Source organism: Emydura macquarii, unplaced genomic scaffold (assembly GCF_026122565.2).
Source record: "Emydura macquarii macquarii isolate MOO-44397 ecotype Brisbane River unplaced genomic scaffold, CSIRO-AGI_Emac_v2 contig_3080, whole genome shotgun sequence".
Taxonomy (NCBI): Eukaryota; Metazoa; Chordata; order Testudines; family Chelidae; genus Emydura; species Emydura macquarii.
In genome coordinates, this window is record NW_027133217.1 from 6,601,788 (window position 1) to 6,621,640 (window position 19,853).

The following is a 19,853-nucleotide window of genomic DNA, read 5'->3' on the forward strand; positions in this document are numbered from 1 at the left end:
CTCACAACTTTGTAAACAGAATAAAAAGGTCCAGGTCTCTGAAAGTGCAGATACAGTTGTAAAACCATGGCATTGTGGTGGGTCCTATTTATTTTCTCTCAATAAACTTGTATATCATATTTGTTCAGTTTACACAACCATGCCAAGTGCTATAGTCACTCTGTGTCAGCAATCCAAATATGTCAGCAGGGGATTCAAGCCAGCAGGATCAAAAATCGCCCTCTTTCCAGTTTACTATAAATCTATTAAGTTGGAGATGCACTGAAATAAAATCAAAGGATGACTTTTCCAATGGTAAACAACCTCTGATCTGAATTGGGTCACACTCTTTCTGCCTTTTATTTTATTTGTTTGCAGTGTTGGCCCCAGCACGAGAGAGACAAGGTCAGTGAGATAATGTTGATGGAAGAGACAGAGGGCTTGTCTACACCTGAAACACTCCAGCGGCACAGATGAACCACTGTAGTGCTTCAGTATAGACACTACTGTCGGAATGGCATAAGTAATCCACCTCCCCGAGAGGCAGCAGCTAGGCCGAGGGAAGAATTCCTCCATTGACCTAGTCTTGTCTACACCAGGGGTTAGGTCGGCTTAGCAACTCCGCTCAGGGGTGTGGATTTTTCACTCAGAGAAACAAAGCTTGGTTAACGTCACTTTTTAGTGTAGAGCAGGCCAAGGCAAGCTTTTGAGCTAAGCAGAGCTCAGTCTTCAAGTCTGGGAAAGGCTACTCAAGTGTCACAGCTAACTACGACGTGGAACAGACTGGTAAACATCGAAGTTAACATGTTGCAAGGGACCATTCAAAATGAACTGGGCCATTAACACCTCTGCAGTCATAAGAGACAAGAGTCATGTAAAGAGACATAAAACGAGTATTTTTATTGAGTCCATGATATTCATGACTGGTCTACACTAAACCATTAGGTCAGTTTAACTATACCAGTCAGGGATGTGAAAAATCTTTGAGCAGCATAGTTAAAGTGAGCTAAGTCAGCTCTTAAATTCTCATGAATTATTTCCCTGAGCCCCTTCTGCTCCCTTACCACCACACAAAATGCTATAAAAACTCCAGGGCCTACCCAAGGGGGAGGGGGAGAGAAAGGGGCTCTGGGCTTCAGCTGCTGGGCTGGGGGAAGAGCCTGTGGCTTTTGCCCTGCAGCGGGTTGGAGGTCCCCACACTTTTTACTCCATACCCTCCCTTACCAGTGTCTGCATCCCCCCATCCTCCCCAGATGGGGCTGGGGACGGGGCAACGGTCAGGGCCAGGGGCTGCAGCTGGGAGCACAGCCTCTGTTGGGGTCTGTGGTCAGGACCAGAGTCTGTGGTGGGCCCTGGCAGTCGGGCCCTGAGGCCAATACCAGAGCTGAGCAGGGCTGGGCCGTGCTCCCTCCCCAAACGTTCCTCCGCACCCCCCTCCCCAGGAGGGTGTGCCCCACAATTTGAGGACCTCTGGGCTAGGGGCTTCTGTACTTATGGGAGACAGACCACTAGCTCTCAGCTTCAACTGCCGGGAGGGGGTCCCCTGTAGGGAGAAAGGGGGGTGTGTGCATTGGCAGTCGGGACTTCAGCCCCGCGGGGGGGGAGGGCACACCAGGGCTCGGAAATATTTACTGGAGTTCCTCTCCAGACTGCTCCGGCTGAATTTAAGTCCTGCCTAAGTCCCTGTTATAGACAGTGATAGGTCAACGGAAGAATTGTTCCACTGACCTAGCTAGCACTTCTTGGGGAGGTGGATTAACTGGGCTGATGGGAGAATCCCTCCCGTCCATTTAGGCAGTGTCTACACGGAGCCGCTACAGCTGTAGCGTTTTAAGTGTAGACAAGCCCCCAGTATGAAGTTAAGCTGCTAGGCTCATCTTTTGAAGATGTCGTGCAAGTTTGCTTTGAGGACAAGGACTGACAGGTCAGTTATGGTGTAATGGTTTTGTGAAAAAAGTGTTCACCCTGTCTTTTAGGATTTTTCTATCATGCAAACACCCTATGAGAGTTCATTCAAGAGCTCATCATCAGAAGCAAGCTCCCCACAGACCAGGCCACGCCAACTCAAAGCAGCACAAGATATGCCAGCTCTCACAGACTGATGACGAGACGCAATTTCTGAGTAAAATTACGGCCATGTCTACATTAGCGAGTTTACAGCAGCACAGCTGAACTGATGCCACTGTGAGATCACTTGTATAGCCACTCTATGCTGACGGGACAGCTCTCCCATCAGTGTCTTTTTCACACCGCTAAGTGATTTAAGTTTTGCCGGGATAAGTGGTAGTGTACTCCTGGCCTTTGTCTCACTCATGTTCTCTCGACAGAAACCTGAAATGTCAGGATTTTTTCAGCTTGTGTCCGGCGGGGGGGAGAGGGGAGAGGCTGAGGCAGAGGAGAGGGAAATCCTGACGTTTGAGGGTTCTAAAAGCGAGGCCTAATTTTACTTGGAAATCCTGTCATCTTCACCCCAGGCGTGGCAGGGGCTCCCGCTGTCAACTTTGCCCCAGGATGGCTGCTCTCCTGCCAGCTTGGGAAGTGGGAGACAGAACCCCTCTGCAGCCCGTCCAGATCTGGGGAGGGTGAAGAACCCAAAGAGGAGCAGAGAAGAGGCTGCAGGGAGACTGAATTATGGCCTGGAGGCTGCAGGTGGGCTGAAGCGAGTAGGGCAGGGGCTGATGGGGCTTGGGGTGGGGGGAGGGCTGGATTGATGGTGGGTTCTGAGCAGATGGAGTGAGTGCTGGGAGGGGGAACGGAGGTCAGTGGATGGCGATGGGATGATGGGGCAGTGCTTCATTTGTAATGGAAGGTGTCGGATCTGAAGCAATTTTTTTTACTTTCGTAACTGATGTGACGAGTGCAAAGGTGCTGGGGCTATGAACTGACAAGCCTAGAGGAGCCGAGGTTCAGCCCTGGCACAAATTAAGCACTGGATAGGGATGCTGAACTGATGGGGTGGTGATGATGGGGGCTGGAGGACTGAACTGAAGGGAGGTTGAATTGAAGGGGGTTGGGTGGGGACAGAACTGATGGGGAACTGGGGGACAGGATTAACGGCTGGGCAGGAGACAGGGAGAGAGTTCCTGCAGCAGGACCCAAAATCACCTTGTACATGGGAGTGGCAACACTGCTTGTCACATGCACAGACCCTGGGGATCAGCAAGGAGAGCCCCAAAATCAAGAGACTGACCTAAAAAACACAACAATAACCCTAACCCTAACCCTTAAAACATCACGACTGTCAGGGGTCCAACATGATTTGTAATCTCCTGAAGTTGGCAATACCGCAGCACTAGACCCTGCTGTAACAACAGATAGAAAACCTGCAGACATATCTACATCGCTATGACGATCAATCTCTCCCCCAGCAGTACACCTCTCAAAATCCATGGTTCTTACACATGCCTATCACAACATGTAGTGTACCTCACATCCAGTGCATCAAATGCCCCACGCCAGCTATGAGGGTAAAACCAGACAATCAGTATTCTCTCGAATGAACTCATACAGAAAAAGGGTGACAAAAACACGCTTTCATCTGTGGGCGAACCCTTTTCACAAAATGATCACTCTGTATGATCTCTCAGTCCTCGTCCTAAAAGGAAACCCACACGTCATCTTCCAAAGATAAGTCTGGGAGCCTAAAGTAATCACTTAGCTAGATACTAAAAATCATGGACTCAGTAGGGATATTAGTTTTATGTCTCTTTACAGCAATCTGTAACCCAACTAACCCTCTTTTGTCCTATGTCTGCAGAGGTGTTAATGGCCCAGTCCGTTTTGAATAGTCCCTTACAACATGTATTAACTCTTATGCTTAATCTAAATTTAGCTGTGACACTCTTTCTCAGGCCTACACTAGAAAATTAGGTTGGTTTAACTATGTCAGTCAGGGGTGTGAAAAATCCACCACCTTTGAGAAACACTCTTAAACTGACCTAAATCACCATGTAGACAGCACTAGGTCTCTTTGCAGGTGGATTACCTATGCCAACAGAAGAACCCCTCCTGTTGGCATAGGTAATCTCTACACTGAAGTGCTACAATGGCGCACCTGTATTGCTGTAGTATTTTAAGTGTAGACAAGCCCATACTTGAAGAAGAGCTGTGTGCAACTTGAAAGCTTCTCTCCCTTCCACCAAACAGAAGTTGGTCCAACAAAAGGTATTGACCAGGTCTACACTACAGACCTGTATCAGTATAACTTGCGCTCAGTGGTGTGAAAAATCCACACCCCTGAGCAACAGTTATACCAACCTAACCCACCGTGTAGACAGCGCTATGTCAGTGGGTGAGCTTCTCCCATCAATATTGCTACCATCTCTCGTTGGATTAGTGGTGTCCTCACTAAACGGCTGCAACTGCATTGGTGCAGCTGTGCTGCTGTAGATGAAGACAAACATATTATTCTACCCACCTTGACTCTCTCATTTTATTGTCAATAATCATGTCCCTGCAATCTGAATTAAGTACAATGGATTATGCAGATCCCAGTACAGATTCCAGTTCAGTCTTCAGTAAGTGTATTGGCTCTGGAGGGCTAACAGTTAGAATACTTGTTAGAGACTTATCAGGAAAGCATTCCTATGTAGAAAAGGTGCTTAAGCACATGCTTAATTGCCTTCCTGGCCCATGGAGCCATGTGCGTGTAACTGGAACTGAACATGTTTATCCGACCCTCTCATAGCAAACAGTTTCAGCACATCCACAAAGTTGGATTTTCCAGGAAAGTGTATCAACTGTGCATGGTCACACCTTTCATGTTACACAACTGTGGTTCAATCAGCACACTCCAGGAAATACAGGTAGCTATCCCTACGGCTTCAGCTGCTGGCACAAAGTTTGTGGGTGTTTCTCAAGAGACATATTTTAGGATCTGGGATTTCTTATGCCGCTCCCACAAGCCAACAGCCTCGTTGGACATAGCAAAGAAAGGAAACCTGCTTCGTGATTCAGATTGCTATATTTGCCAGCTCTGAGACTTTCATACTTGACTGCCTAGGCATTGAACAGGGTGGCAATGCTAACAAGTTAATATCCAAGAAGGCAACCTCACCCGTAGAAACTGATCTCTCTGTATTGCTGACCTGAACTGTGAGATGACACTCCGGGCCAAGCCTGGTTTTACCTCACTGGTAGAATAATATCGTGATCATCTACTGCAACGGGAATTGGATGAAAAGCTTTGGATGACTAAGTACACGCTGAGCATTCCTTTTGGATGGAGCTAGCCCTGAGGCTTGGCTAAGACCACACACTGGGTGAAGAGAACTGATTCAGCACTGTGGAGGTCGACTACCAACACACTCTACTGCTCCTTGGCCTTTATGTAGAGCACAGGGAACACAATCGGCAGGCAACATTGTTTAACTGTTCACACTTCTACCATAAAGTGGATGAAGTAATATCTTTTATTGGACCAACTTCTGTGGGTGAGAGACAAGCTTTTGAGCTACACAGGGCTCTTCTTCAGGTCTGGGAAACTTACTCAGTGTCACAGTTAAATACAAGGTAGAACAGACTGTTCAGCATAATTAGTGCTTATTATGCTAGGTAGTAATACTTATGCTAAACAATCTGAAGAAGAGCTCTCTGCAGCTTGAAAGCTGGCTTCTCTCACCCACAGAACTTGGTCCAATAAAAGATATTACTCTCCCACTTTGTGTCTCTAATATTCCGGGACCGACACGGCTACTACACCACTGCATACTTCTACCACAATAAGGTTATGTCTACATCATTGCCGGTATAACTTACGTCACTCAGCGGTGTGAAAAAAAAAAGACTCCCGAGTGACAAGTTACATCAACAGATGTGCCGGTGCGGACAGCATTATATCGGCAGGAGAGCGTCTTCACCAACAGTTACCGCTGCTTGTTGGAAGTGGTTTAATGATGGGAGAGCTCTCCCCCACCAGCATAGAGTGGCTACACCAGAGATCTTACAGCAGCGCAGCTGCATCAGTATAGCTGTGCTGCTGTAAACTCTGTAGTGTAAACCTGGACAAAGTTTCATTGTCTTGCTTGATGACACTTACAAAAGTCCCTGAGATAATGGAGGGTTTGAAACAGCTTGAGGGGCTTTTCCCCCCTTGTTCTAGAGTTATGAATGAAGCTCACTTTCCCCTACATGAGGAATTATGATGAGTAAAGTGACGTGTCATATTTTTGACTACTGCCACATTAAGACAAAAATGAATAATGAGGATTTCACAGTGGGGGTACTGGGAAAGTTTAACATTTCTTGCTTTTACTCTACTGTGCACTCCATACCTGCTTCGCAGATTTAAAATAAATTCATTTTCCTATCAATGTTATTCTTCTGTGGCAAAACGTGCTTGTCTTTGGCATTTCTAGCCCAGGTGAAGCGGGCCACCTTGTTTTGGTAACTCCCCTTGTACCTGACCATGCCAGAACATTTTTATACAGCAGACGGATGGTCCTGTGTTTAGGGCACCAGGCTGGGACTCAGGAGACGAACGTTCAATTCTCTGCTCCACCACAAACTTCTTCTATGGTCTTAAGACAGTCCATCAGTCTCTCTGTGTCTTCACTCCCCATCTGTACAATGGTGATAGGAGAACTTTCCTACCTCACAGGGGGTGTGTGAGGAGAAATCTATTAGAGCTTGTCTACTCTACATGGCTCCATCGATGCAAGGTACGCATCATATTGACTTTTTATAATTCTCCTTGCTACTTTAACTATTTATCCAACACTGGTTTAGAAAGGGGTTCGTGGCATACAAAGAGCCTCTCACCCACAGCCATTTCACCAGGGTTTGTGATCTTATCAGACCTCAAGCTAATCAAGACTGGGCCTGGCCAGTACTTGGATAGCAGTGCCATAGGAAGTGGGGCTGGGGATTCATGCTTCTCTCGGAGGCATGAACCAAGGTCACAGTCAGGGCCCCCACATGGGGGGGGAGGGTACACTTTACCAGGGCCCAGAGGCCCTGGGGAGCCTGGCCCAGGCTGCGACCCCCATGGGTATGTGTGAGGGAGGGGGCCCGTGTTACAAGTTTGTACTGGGCCCAAAAAAATTATACTTGGGTCCCGCACAGCGTAACACTAAGGCTTTTGTACCACTGGATCGCCATCTTTCAGATGAGACATAAAACAGAGGCCCACTTGTGGTCATTAAAAAAACCTGTGGCTTTATATTTTTTACAATGGGAGATGTGTTAAGGCCTGGGATTCTGGCCAAATTTCATCTCACGTATTTGCGTTCTGTATGCATACATTTTCCCCTGTTCCAGATGACTTGGTATTTTTCTTCACTTCCTGGCCTACGCTATTGTGCGGCGTTCACTGTGTGCTGTTACTTGATTCCACGCCCAGAGCAAGTTTCATTGGTAGGTCAAGTGAAACAATATACATTATCTACTTCAGAGATGTCGAGGTTAATGTCTGTAGAGTGATTTTTGAGGTCTCTGAATTAAAGGTGCTACAGCACCACGGAGTATTATTAAAGGTGCTATGTAAGCATTTACTTCATACTTTGCACTTGATAAACTCTGTATAAACAATTATATTAAAATAAGTCCCTTTCTCTTCCTCTGAGGAATCCAGACAAATCCTAAGTGATGCATTTATGATCTCCCACAATAACTTCCACAATAACATTGCTATGTTTGTAATGTCAGACTAAGACCACTGCAGGAACAAAGGGGGGAAAGCCAGTTTAGGAGAGAGGACACAGAACAAACTGATTGTGTGTGTGCATTTTACTCATCTTGAATACAAGTTACACACACATGCACATTTTTTTAAATTTTAAAATCTCTGGGGTAAGGATGGTCTCATCTCTTGTGGATAATACATAGTACATTGCAGGTCCTACCAGAATACTAATTTATATTTTTGGTGTCAACAGGTTGATCCATGGCCCTTTTATGCTTAGCCTGACTTTCATCTAATGAGTACATCACTGTTATATCAGAGGAGTTAATGTAATAGCAGCAACCTTTCTATGTTTGAGCAGTTAAAATGTCTATATTTTCTTATCCATGACCTAGATCTGTGCGTTATATTTTCGGCCCTGAGCTTGTGAATATGAACACACATTTAGTTTTACTTACGTGAGAAGTTAATTAAGGTTAATGGGACTACTTACGTGATCAAAGTTAAGCACATGCATAAGTGTTGGCAGGACTAGAGACTTAGATTGCAATAGTGATTAGTGACCTAAGTGTTCTTGTCAAGTGCCTCTGGATATGTTTAGTAATGATTATTTAAGTGAAATGTTAACCAATTGTATAGCACTATGGATTGCGAAACATCTTTCATAAGCACCTACGGGTTTTAAATTGTATTTTAAATTTAAATGTGTTTGTGCTTATTGCACTCATTACTTGTAACAGAACATGCATCTCATGATAACGATACTATAATATGTGTAACATCTGATTAAAATCACACAATTTGTATATGATGAATCAGTTTGTGGTGCTGCATTCTGGATCAGTGATGTTTTCTTTATAATTTTCTTCTGTTGTTATTTTAGTTTCAGTTCAGACCAAGACCCTGCTGCTACCTACTGGGCTAACTGGAATAGTTAATGGAGAGCATCTCCAATCCATGCCCTTTCCAGAATGATCAAGGTTAGTTAACAAGAATACACACTAATTTAATATTCTCTGTAGAAATGCAATATGTGATGAGTTAGCCATTTATTGTCTGAGTAATACTGAAAATCAGGTGAAAAGATACAATAATATTGGATACTGACAAAGAAAACTGATCCATCAGGAAGCAACAGAGGCAGAATGTGATGGGGGATGATTCTGCCATAACTGCATGGGCTATAAATGACTGCAAATTCAAGGCACCCTTAAAGCAACTGCACCCCTCTATTAAAAATGCCTCCATAAAACATTTCCTCTTTCAGGTCCACAAATGCTAAGTCACGTCAATAAAACGTGGTCACCATCACAATCATCCAAAAGAGATTAGGTTAGCATCATCTGCTTGGGCTCCCCGTTGTTTTGTATTTGATTTTTGTTTATTTAGGGCTAGATTCTGCAAATGGATCAACCCAGATATCCAGGCGGAACCTCACTGAAGTCAAAAGAAATCTGAACAGCACGAAGTTCCTAATCCTAAAATTGTCAGCTCCTCTGAACAGGGTCTTCCCCTTCGGTGCTGTACAGACACTGACTGTACTGCCAGCTATTCAGTAATCACGTCCCAATCAAAACACTGCAGTAGTAAAGAAAACCTTTTGATTCCAAAGGCAGGAAAAACTAAACTTATAGCTAATAACGTGACAGCTACAAAAAAATAATATGATGAAGCTTTTCTGCTACTGTGATTGATTGAGTGCTGGCCATTTCCTTTGTATATTTCTGTAACTCAGCTGCACTTAATCATTAAAAAAGATCATCTCTGCTTAGACTGGGCCTTCAAATTCTCAACTAAGGCAGTTTCATTTTTTAAAAGTTCAATACAAGATTTAATTTAAAGGGAGGCTCCACTACTCAGCTCAGCAGAGAATGTTCAGTGTTCAGAGAATGAGCACTTGTCACCATGAATAAAAATAAGTTAATGTGCTTCAAAAGATTTTAAAATTTTATTATACATTTCCCCATTTAGAGCTGGGGCAACCATCTCACTCGAAAGTGATGTCATTTGAGATGCTGTCAGTGGGTTTCTGAATGGAGAGATTAAACTAACTTCCAACCTGCTTTAACAGTTTAGGGTCAGAAGCAAAACTAATAAATACTTCAACAAAATGTTTATTTTTAAAATACTAAATATCAAAGATTTTATTATTTAAAGCTGGTTAGAAATTGATTTACAATCTTTTCCACTGGGCTTCCCAGTGTCACAAAATGACATCACTTTTGGCAAGGTATTTATCTCCAGCACTAGACTTAGAAAACCCAATAGCCATTAAAAACCACATTTTCACGATTTTATTGATGGGGAAAATTGCTTTTTGTCCTACTCGGCTGAGTGCACATATTTCCTTTCAATGAGTTAAATCAATGTTTAAGAAATCCAACAGAAAAAGCAACTCACTCTGCTTAAAGTGAAATCTTGCAGCACATTAGTACAAGAGTACCTGTAATTAAACAAGTACTATTGAAGATCCAAAAATGCAGAGTATGTTTGTTTTAGTTAGTTTTACTTGTTTGGTTTTAGTGATAGCCTCTCTTTTTAGAGGAAAAAATAATCTTGATTTTTGCTTTTAAACAGAGCTTATAGTAGAGCTTGAAACAGTTATTTCAAATATTTTTTGCTGATGCTTGATTTACTGATTTATTGGCTTCGATACAATTTCTGAAGTAAGAATCCTATTTAAAATGTTCCCATTTGAATTGTAAATGGGGAAAACTAAACATTTTGTTTAAAGTAATTGTGTTTTAAAGAGATAAGGTTTCATTTTGTAATCTATTAAAATTCAAGGTAGACTAGTTGTGGGACTCTGGATATATTTAAAGTCTTAGGCCTGGTCTACACTAAGAAATTAGGTTGGTATAACTATATTGCTTCGGGATGCGACAAATCCACACCAGAGTGATGCAGTTTAATAAGCCTAGACAGCCTAGTGCTGTCTATACAGGGAACGGGAAAATTCTCCCATTGACCTAGCTACTGCCTCTCAGGGAGGTGGGTTACCTATGCCGAAGGGAGAGCCCCTCCTATTTGCATAAGTAGCATCTTCACGTTTTAAATTTAGGCAAGCCCGTAGCCTTTTCATTATCCATATTTGGATTCTAAACACCTGTTACTCACACACACAGCAGCAAATAAATGTTTCAATATGCACCATTAAAGACATAAATGTTTATGTCTAGTTTATGACAACTACCTGTCTCTGAAAGATAATGTCAAGAGAGGAAGGATGATCATTGTCTAAGGCAATGAACTGTAACTCAGGAAATAAGAAAACATTTATTGTAGCTTCTGTTCCTGCCTCTGCCACAGACTTCATGAGTGAATTTGGAAAAGCCACTTCACTTCATGGAGCCTTAGGGCTTGTCTTCACTGCAACAGTTAGCTTACCCCAGTTATTCCACCAGAGCTAGGTGCTTGAGTGAGGCCAGATCTACACTAGGCTTATATCGGTATAAACTACATGCCCAGGGGTGTGAAAAATCCACACCCCTTGAGCAACATAGTTATACCGACCTAACCCTCGGTGTAGACCGCACTATGTCGGTGGGAGGGTTTCTCCTGTCAACATATCTATCGCCGCTCGTGGAGATGGATTAGCTACACTGAAGGGAGAGGCTCTCCCTTCGGTGTACGAACATCTTCACTTAAAAAGCTGCATTAGCACCGCTGCAGCATTTAAGTGTAGACCTGCCCTGAGTGGGTGATCACACTGTGAAACAACACTGGCGCTACACAGTGATTTGATTAGCAACACAGAGCGATTAGATTAGCTGCTGAAGAGTTCGAACTCCAGCTAATACCTCCCAACTACATTACTAGCTCCAGTGTTAGTGGCACTCAAGCTTCAACCTGCATCCTGACGGGGCTAGCTAGCCCAAATTTAGTGCACAACTTCACTTGATCTAGAGATTTTTGTGTGGGCATGGGAATCACTTCAGGGCAAAACTCAAGTTATACCTCCAGCTCGCAATGCAATAAAGACGAGCCCTTAGAGTTCCTTATGTGTAGCATGGGGCTAGTATTACTTCAACTTCTCTATACAAGTGGTTAGGATAAAGTCAATGACATTTGTGATGTTCACCTAGTACAATGATAAGAGCCAGGGAAAAGTCTAAATACTTTTTTGTATGCTCTTATTCATGCATTGTTATGCATCTGTGGACCAAAAAACCTATGTTGAGTTTATGACTAGGTCTATAGAAAATATATTAACACTCCACTCAGGAAAAGAAATCAAAGGGAACTTCCTGTGGTAAGAAAATGACTAAACTGCTAATAAGTCTGTCCTAGCCAGTTTTTTGCACCATGGAGAGAGCTAATGTCCTTTGAAAAAGTTAACAAAGGTTGAGAAGAACATCTGAAACGGCCCATATCCAACATGAAGAAATCACAAGATTGCACAGAAGAAATTCTTTAAGTAGATCAGAAGCAGGAAGCTTGTGAGGGAATCGGTAGGACTGGTGGCCACCAGGGCATAAAGGGAGCAACTAAGAAGGATAAATGCCCTCTATCTCCATTACCAAGGACACTGGGTGGTGGCAATGCCAGGCCTACTCTCCTATGTCCCTTCATGCTGGAGGGCGTGTTAGGCTTAAGGACACTGTTTATGTAGATCCATTGGCAGCAACTGGAGCAGCAGCTGCGAAATAGCTATAATGCAGCTGTGTGCACTACCAATAATTTCCACATATCCCTCCACGCCCCCACCACCTTGTTGCCCAGAGGAAGCCCATTTCTTTGGGTCACATATAGGGAAGGGTTACTCTATATCGTATAGCAAAAACAACAAGAGTCCTGTAGCACCTTAAAGACTAACAAATTTCTGCGGGCATAAGCTTTCGTGGGCTGCAACCCACTTCGTCAGATGCATGAAGTGGAAATCACAGAGAGGAGGTATATATATACATCCAAGGGTAAGAAACAACAATGGGGAGGGCAAGTGCTAACAAAGTGAATTCAGTTAGAATAGATGAGGCCTATTCACAACCATTGATCAGAAGGTGAGAGTGTGTGAACAGTGACAATTACTCCAGTACTCAAAACGAACCACTTAGTGTAGCTAAAACTGAAACAGCCTAAAATTAAGAGTGAAGATGTAGGTCACATTCTAGGAACTGGATTCCCCATGCCTCACAAACCATTAAGCCAATTAGATCATGGAATTTGCCAAGGGAGGTTAGTGAAACATGGTTACTAGAGGTCTTCTAGAGCTACATAGACTATGACAAGAACAAGGGTTTAGCTAACAAAAAATAGCACCAATAAATCTGCAACAAATTAAGGGAATATGGTGTCATGCAGTATATTGTCAGCTTGTACAATTTACTGTTGCAGGCCATGATGTATCCAAGTTCTAGAACTACACTTTAAAACAGATGGATTCTTTATGACCATTAAAAATATTTTCAGCTTTGCAGACTAAAATAAAAGTAATCTAGCCGTATGCTTCAAGGCCTGAGAAGGTCTATTTGCAGGGGACAGGAACTTGCTTGCCCTCCCCATACACAGCATAGCACCACTGACTAGGCGGCACACCTTCCCCTGAAGTAAAAGATATTGGCCCCCATTATAGGGGGAATAGCAAACTTGAAGGTTCAATGGTCAAATCTGATATGACAAATCCTATATGCCTATTTAACAACTTAAAAGTTTAACACAGAAGACAACCCTGAACCAGGGCATGGTGATGAACTAGATGCTCCAGAGGCTTCTTCCCAGGTCTGTGTGTCATGGTCAAATCAGAGTGGTCCAGCAAGCAGAAACATGTTATATAAAGGGATGAATCAAAATAATTCTATGAAAACCACATGGTGATCAAATGAGATGCAAACCAGATAGGATGCCAGTGAAAGGCTGATTTTATTTTTTGAAACTGAATGTCTAACTTGCACATACATAACAACTGAATCAATATAAGTGCCATAACAATGTCCAAACACTTTTGCACCCTCTTTCAGAACAATTTATGTTTAACAGGATACATAAAAAAATTAAATAGAAAAAAATATTAACCTTAAAGCTCTCCTTTAAACTAAAGAAAAAGCAAGAGTTAAGACTGCCAGTCTGTCCCTAAATCACCCTGTTGGATCTAGGTAAGGCAGCGTATTTGAGATTATTCTGCAGTTTAAGGAAGGAATATTAAGCTTAATGGAATTTCCTTTTAATGTCTTGCTAATGTAGAGTAATTTTTTTTCCATTTAGCAGGACAGAATGTAATGAAGAAAGGAGAATGGACAACTAACAATTAAGAAAATGAATACGAAGGTAGTAAAGTTACAGTACAAAAGGGAAAGAGGGTAGAACTCAACAAACCAGAGAAGATGGCTGGTCTAGGGTAATGAACACAGATGAGCAAATGTTACTATATGGGGAGAACGGTAAAAAGGTAATCATGCATCCACACAGGTAGCTCAGCATGCTAGAAGACTGCAGCAGAATAACTGCTCATTTGACTCTCTATTTTGAGCTTTTTCCATCTTTTGACTATGAAACATCTCTGTATTTGGAACTCATCAATAAAATTAGGTACAACTACAAATGCCTACAAATCCATTGCACTGCAGTTTGTACCGCTACAGAATCACATGAACACTTCTCTGGAACTTATATCATTTGGCAAGGTTTGCAAATTAAGGGGGGAAATTACCAGCTGCTTGGATTTTTTAATGATCTGTCTATGCATAATTACAAGCTCGAGAATAAGAAGCAACTTAAGTTTAGTCAACAATATTTGGCCACTACTTCCTGCTCTTCAGTGCCAAAACAGAGTTAGCAGATGCCCTCCAGAGGAACACAATAAAATGCAGGAAATAATACATGCACATAATTTCCCTAACCTAAATGAGATGCACAGCATTGCATTTATCATTTCTATTTCTGTTCCTCTCTTCTGCCTATTGTTTCTCCTCTTCCTTTCTACCTCGTTTTGCTTATTCTCTAAGCCTCTTTCACCAAAAATGTTGGTTTCTTTTACAGCCACTGAACTGAATCTAGTTGCAGTTGTGTTCTCTTCTCTCCCATCTTCCCTTCTTGGTTGTGTATCCTTTCTCCATCCCATTCATAATAACCATCCTTTCTCCATCCCCCCAATTCCACTTTCCTGTTCCCTGCTTATCCATCTTTTGTGCTGCTCCCTTTTCCTGGCACAGCTCTCCCCTTTCTCTCTAGTCATTCTGGGGACATCATGAGCTACAAAGCAACACTTACGTTGCAAGAGCTACAAAGAGAGTGAGGGGAAAGGACTACGCAAAAAGGTGCGGGCAGTGAAGACTACATAAATCTTAATATGGATGAGTTAAATTACCCACTAAGCAGCAACTATATTTTCATATGTATTATATGTAACTTTTTTTTAAATTTGAGTTTGGAATTTGTATAAGGTGCAAGACAGCCATTCTTGGAGACTGAGTCTGGTTATCTACAGAACAGGTACGGCCTTGGGAATTGTACTGTAAAGCTTCTCAACACTGCCCTACCGATGTGTCTCAGCTATGACTTGGAAAGACCATTTCCAGGCGCAAAAGGATAGGTTCAATCTGCATGGGCCATTCAATCCTTCCCTTCTCTGCTTAGGCTGTTGACAATCATGCCATTTGTGATATTTTTTAAATGGACGGCGGGTTTTTATGCTGAAACTGGGAAGTATACTGCAATAGAGACCAAATCCATCTCACCTAGGCCAAACAGCTAGGACAATTACTTAAATCACTGCTGACCTCAGAAGTATCTTAATCTGTGACCCAGAGTTCAAGGCTAACGGAAGCTTTACTAATCCCATGAGATACCCAGTTCAGAAAAGTACTCAGAAAGGTACTATAAAAAATGAGTAAGCTGTAATTTAAGTGCATGCTTTAGGAAGCCTAATTAATAGTCGTAACCTAATGCTTTTGACTTCTCATCAAGAAGGTTATGAGATCATCTGCACACCCAAAAGTATTGTGAAGAAAGATGCCAAAAACTTAGTGCCACCAGCCCCAGAGAAGTGCATCTATGATGCTAACTTGGAGGAGTGTTTTATTGCAACACCACAAATTGAGTTGCCATTGCCAATTCGGTTAAAGTCACTACATTCTCTCTGGAAAGCCTTTTGAGATTTGTATGAAAGAAACTACATAAAGTAAATTGAAACTCACATTTTTAATACTTTGGGCTGTTGAGTTCAAGCCCAGGCAGGGGCAGTCTCAGGTACACGGCTAGGAACCCTCAACAGCTGGACTGCCCTCAATCTATCAGCACTGTTAAAATGATGTACTAAACTTAAAGTAACTTTACGTTTCATAAGCTAAAGATTGAAGAAGAAGAACAAGATCAAAAGAACCTGTTGAGGAAAGCTCAGCACTTTCCTGTAGAATTACTGTGATCCTCCTAACACCAGTTTTTGCCAAGTGTCAAGGAGTGTGAAAATACCCCACAAATTAGGGCTAATGGTCAAGAATACCAGCCACCTCAGATGACACTAGGTGAAAAACTCTGGAATCATTAGCCATCACACCATACGTATTCATAATAAATGTCACTAGGTATTCAGTCCCACAGGAGCCTTACCTGTTTCATTTGAATCCTGTTGTATAGTTGCACATCCAGGTTCTTGCACAGGCTAAAGAGCATATAAATATTGCTTTTAACCACCACCTGCTACCTGCTGTGTGTTTAGCAACCCTTACAGTTTAGAGTACGTTTTCAGCATGGGGAGAAGCTTGCACCACTTCCTCTTTCAACAGGAACTGTGTGCAAAAAGCCTATGCTGAAAATTTACCCCACTGGATATTGTGAATGTGTGTGTTGCAGTGAGGTATGTATTATCAGCCAATATTCCTCATGGATTCAGGAGTCAAAATGTACAAGGCCTTGCAACCCAAGGCAGCTGTCCTGTGTATAGAAGTATATAAAAAGATAGCTCACTTAATCCTTTCATGCCAGGAGTAGGGATTTTCCCGGAGCGACGTCCTTTGCCGGCAATGGACGCACCAAAATAACGTCGGCATCAATGAGTTAACCACCTCTGTCCTCTTTTCACCTATTATATTTCTCATGCATCATCCAGCTTCCCAACCATCTTCCTGTTTCTTCACAGTATGCACGCTATGTTCTCTCCCTTCTTCAGCACGGAGTTGAAAATGGAGTTGAGAAAAGGAGACACATGGTCAGCTGGTGATGTTAACAAGCTCCTTGCTGCCCTGAGAAGCTAGATGGAAATGGTTGAAATTACAAGGGGGTCATCATCAAGATCGGGGAGGACATAGCTTAAGTTACGAGATTTCACAACCTCCCACCCACCCCCTCCAATGACACTATTATTGCAGATGACTCAAGTTCCACAACTCAATGTAAAATCAGCTTTAAAGAGCTTGGAAGCACCTGAAAATTCACCTTACTGTCCTCCTGCTTTGGTGATGTGGAAAAAATTGATGGGATGACACACCTAGTTCCCACAGAAAATCTAAAAGATCAGGAGACAGGATAACCTTAGATCTAAAATACTGTGCTCTATTAGGTGCCTCAATGTCCCTCCTGTAGCCTAAAAGTCTTAAGATTTATCAACCATTTCAGGGCTGTAGTATCTTGGCCTGACCAGTTAGCCCAAAAGACAATATGCAATATTTTAACAGGTGAATGTCGGACAGAAGCAGTTAACTCTTTTAGTGCCATGATAACATACAGGACTGAATACATCCAGAGGGTCATCACAGTTCCCCAAGAATACTTAGCAGGATAAAAAGGTTTTCATAGACTTAAGGCTTGATTCTGATTTCAGATGCATGGTATGTTATAATTCAAGTACCACAAAACCAGCTCTTGTAGCAAATATACCCATGTACCAAAGATCAGAACTTTAAACCCTATTACATAAGGTTATTAGTATCCTCAGAATTATATCAAGTACGTTGCACTAGGGCAGACCCAATAGGGAGGAAGTGAATCCATATCTCAAATGGCTACTTTGATGGCTAATGATTCCATAGCTGACCACAGGCCTGAGCCAGTGGATTTAAGTGGCTGAAGTCAGGGCTACTCCAAATTCAACAGAAACTGCAAGTGTGCTGGGAGTCAGCACCTGGTGTTAAAATGACACTGTCAGGTCAAATTTGGACCCAAATTAAGATCTTACAAAATAAGGTTTTATAAATTTAACACCATTAGAACCCAAGATTTTCCTTAAACACTTCAACAGAATCGGTTTTTTAAAAACAATTATTCCCCTGCAGTGTTTGCAACCCAAACACTACCGCATGAAATCCTGAAAATGAAAGTGGCTAAAGACAGAGCATAAACAAAAGGGAAGCTGAGTAGTCCAGGACTGTCCAAAGAAAGAAAAATTCAAGAACAACCAACATGAATTGAAGAATAAGTAAGGGTGGGTTTTTTTTAAACTTTTCATTTTTACTAATACATGGTATTAATAGCATAAGGAGATGTTTTGGTTTATATACATTTAACCTGACAGTGTCCCTTTAAGTGAAGAAATCCTGAATCCTTGATTAATTACACAAATTGCAGACTGAAGCTGTTAGATACACTGAGTTAAAAAAGGGGGAAAAATACATTCAACCTTATTTGCATAGATGAGCATATCTTAGTGCATTATGTGTAACTTACGAAGGTCACATCTTTTCTCCTATTAGGTTTACAACATCATAATTCTAGTCAAAACTCTGTAAATGCACACAAATTACAGATTCTTTTGAGTAATACAAAGGTAAGAAGAGTAAGAATTTCTCTTTCCTACCAAAAATGGATAATTTTATGATCTTTAAGGTTGGTGGCTATGGAGGCTAACACAGAGACACAGGAAACATGGTTTCATGAATTCAGGGCCTAAACTGATCTCCAGCAAAGGCCAGGACGGAAAATTCCCATTCATGTACAGCACTGCCCAATGAGATGCATTATCAATTCTCTTTACTAGACTCTTCTGAAGCATCAAGAATTGATCATTTTAAGGAGCAAAATATTAGCCTCAAAGACCTTACAGCCTTATAGTGTGTCGGCTGATAGGAATTTACACTGCAAGAGTGCGTCTAATAATTAAAGATGGGCAAACTCTTTCTTAAAATGAAGGCTACCTGTACCTTAACTGACTGAACCAAGCCTAAACTCTTTTGGAAGCATAAGAAAATTGTGGTAAGGACTTCATTCCCCATCTCTCCCACAAGGAAGCAAATGGGACAGGTCAAAAAAAGAGTCCCTCACCATTATTTCCTTTTGTTAGCCTGGCTGGGGAGTTTGAGGGACAAGTGTGTACCTAAGCCTTGCAATCTTCCATTTAGCACCTGCACTGTTCAGGAGCAACTCTTTCACTCCGGTGCAGTGGCCTGTAGCGCCTCTGCTGGGTAACATTTTAATGTCAATTTCAAATTTAAAAATTAAACCTTTCCATTCCTGCAAGAAACGCTTATTTTACGGGGATGGTGGTTGGGTGAAGGTTTTCAATATACCATTGAGATCTCTAGGACAGATGATCGAGTGTTTTAAATTTTCAAGTGGCAGATTGTTTGGACTCACAGGGTCCCACTGTGCCACAGTAGGCTGCTTGCTGAAGAGATTCATTACTAGAGTAGATCTCTCAGTTGCTCAAACAAGAGGTCAGCCTGATGCTGGAAGAAGGAAGCAGCCTGCAGCCACAATCTCCCTCACTTCCAAAGACAACACCGCAGGTAAGGAACAGGGACTGGGTAGAATGTCTGGAAGATCACAGCCCCTGCTGCCCATTGGCAGGCTTCAAAGGTTCAGATTAGCATCCAAATTTTTGGATGTTAGCTGATCTGAACATAAAACTCCAAGTCTTTTGGAAGTTAACTCAACAATAGCAATGTCAACAGGACTGAATGTTGCCAGAAGACAACAGTCTTCTAATGCTACATAAAATTGCAGATGAAAAGCAAACAAGCCACACAGTCTTGAGATACTTGAATTTAAATCTATATCAGACATTTGGTATAACATTCAGACGTACAGTGAGGCTGTTGAGCCAGAATTGCTCACTGCCCTATCATTGCCCTGCTATTTTCTGATTGGTTTAGAAAACAGGCCTGCATGTCAGCACCAGCCACGCAAAGACCAAATCATCAATAAACAGCTCTAAAAAATAAACTAAACTGAACTGGATGAATAAACCATCTTCTCAGTGGTCAAGCTGAACTGATGGATCTTTGATCAGTGAATAACGCATGGGCATCTAGCAATCTAGCATAAATTCCATGTGGTGTAATTTGCAACATAGGGAATTCATAGAAAAGTACCTGGAGGCGTGCTT

General features: G+C 42.3%; 1 protein-coding gene across 7 annotated transcripts in view; it reads right to left on the reverse strand.

The window, feature by feature from the left end:
* SETD2 (SET domain containing 2, histone lysine methyltransferase) overlaps nucleotides 1–19,853 on the reverse strand; it is a 158,336-nt gene that overhangs the window by 63,414 nt on the left and 75,069 nt on the right. The window contains exon 14 of one of the 7 annotated variants that reach the window (XR_010916664.1): nucleotides 16,502–16,784. The exons of the other annotated variants lie outside the window; for them this stretch is intronic. The gene's annotated coding sequence lies outside the window, so the exon portion shown is untranslated. The remainder of the gene's footprint in view (nucleotides 1–16,501; nucleotides 16,785–19,853) is intronic. 7 annotated transcript variants of the gene reach the window in all.